A 2,001-nucleotide genomic window follows, 5' to 3' on the forward strand; every position below is an offset into this window, starting at 1 on the left:
TGTGACCCAGTTCTCTCTCTTGGTAAGAAGGAAAGTTATAACCACCAAGGAGGCACAGGCTCCTGAAGTGTCTGAGGAGAGAGGCTCCATGGATGTGACCATCCTTCATGTCAAATCACAGTAAGATCTCCCACAAGATCACAGAAAGCCCTTATAACAAGTACCATGAATAGTTTCATGGAAATGGCTTAATTTACATAAAGTCTTTGAAATAGTGGGTACACATGATAAGCAGAATGCTTTAGCTTTATTACTATTCTTAATAGTGGTGGACTATTGCATTAATAAACAATATTCGTTGTTTTTATAATATATGAGTTATATATACACTATAGATAATATTAATATATTTTTAATGTACTAAATTATTATTTAAAGGGTGAGAGAACTTGGCAAGTTTTATGCTAAACGAGAGAGAAAGTAAGGGGAGGGAGAGAGAGCGAGCGAGTGAAAGAGAATCTTGATCTGCCTTTAGGGTGAGTAGAGTGGTTCAGAGGGGAAGCAAAGAAGAAGTAAAGGTGGCTATAATAACTGAATAAGTGACAAATATGGAAGCCTTCCCACCACTTGGCAGAAATGACTTGTTCCATATTGTCCCACATTACCATAGTACTTGTAGATGGAAGTTACATCAAGACAAAATTCGTTCCCTACTTAAAGTTGGAGGGCACAGTGGTTAAGAGAAAGCCTTTGCAATCTCTCCACCTGAGTCCAAATTCTGGCTCTGTGACACCTTTACTATGTGACCTTGAGCATGTCATTTAAGATCTCTGCAGCTCGCTCTTTTTATTTGTACAATGGAAATTATAATACTGCCTGCTTGGTAGTTTCCTTAGGAATATTAAGTTAGTTACTATGAGTTAATGTAAAATACTTCAAACATAGTGATCACTGTGTGCAAGGGTACTTTAAGTTTTATGAACACCAAAGGAAATATTTACAGCAACAAAAGTTGTTTCTAAAAGTGGAATACAGTATCTAAAGAGGTGGTGAATTTACTACCCTATGGGGGCTTATACACCTATTCCCCACAACTCTGGGAATATCATATGTATCTGGATAATCTATCTAAATATCAACCATTTTTTTTCTTTCTTTCCCTTTTACCTCTTAACCCTACTCCTCCAATTTCATAATTTCTCCTTTATTGGGACAACTTTACTGTTGGATATTCTTTATTCAAGAGATGTCAAAAGCAGAAGGGAGAGAGAGAGAAAGATGCTTGGGGCTTCAGGTAAAGAACTTAAGTCATTAAAAAAACTCAAATAAGATACAACTGTCCAGGTCCTAGAACAAGGTAAGAGTGTTTTATGCTAGGTGAAGAGAAAGGGACTACATAGCTTTTGTAAGTCCCCAGAAAAAGGGCTCTGTATTTCTCCCCAGTTTGCGTTCTGAAAGCTGGTGGAGACTCACTTCTAAACAGACTCAAGGGTTGGAGATCAGGGATGTGTTTTTGCCTGAAGCAGATTCTAAGCTCCTCCTTAGTGCCCTATAACAAGTGTCAGAAGTTAGAAGGGTCTCCTGGACAAGAATGAGGCAACCTGCTCCTTTATAAACACTAAAGGAAATATTTAAAGTAGCAAAAGTTGTTTCTAAAAACAGAATAGTGTATCTAAGGAGGTGGTGAATTCACTACCCTCTGGGGGGTTTATACACACATTCCCCACAACCCTGGGAGTGTCATATGTATCTGGAACAGCCAGAAAGAATGACTTTCTTAGCAGACTGCATAGAAAGAAGACACCAAGGATTCGGTTTCTCTTCCCCACAGTGTGGACTATGTAAGTCCCTCAGAATTTAGACATAATCACAGGAAGGGAGGAATACAAAATTGACTGGAAGGCTAATTTCATGAGTGTGTGACCTATATAGTCACACATGCCTTTGTGAAACCGAGTATCTGGCCATTGGTTTAATGCTCTGCTTCTGCCATCTTCAAATTCTTAATTTTTTAACAAGGGGCTTGCATTTTTATCTTTGTATTGGGCTCTGAAATTTATG

The sequence above is a fragment of the Carlito syrichta genome, unplaced genomic scaffold (genome assembly GCF_000164805.1).
Source record: "Carlito syrichta isolate Samal-C Ts95f unplaced genomic scaffold, Tarsius_syrichta-2.0.1 Scaffold310050, whole genome shotgun sequence".
Lineage (NCBI taxonomy): Eukaryota > Metazoa > Chordata > Mammalia > Primates > Tarsiidae > Carlito > Carlito syrichta.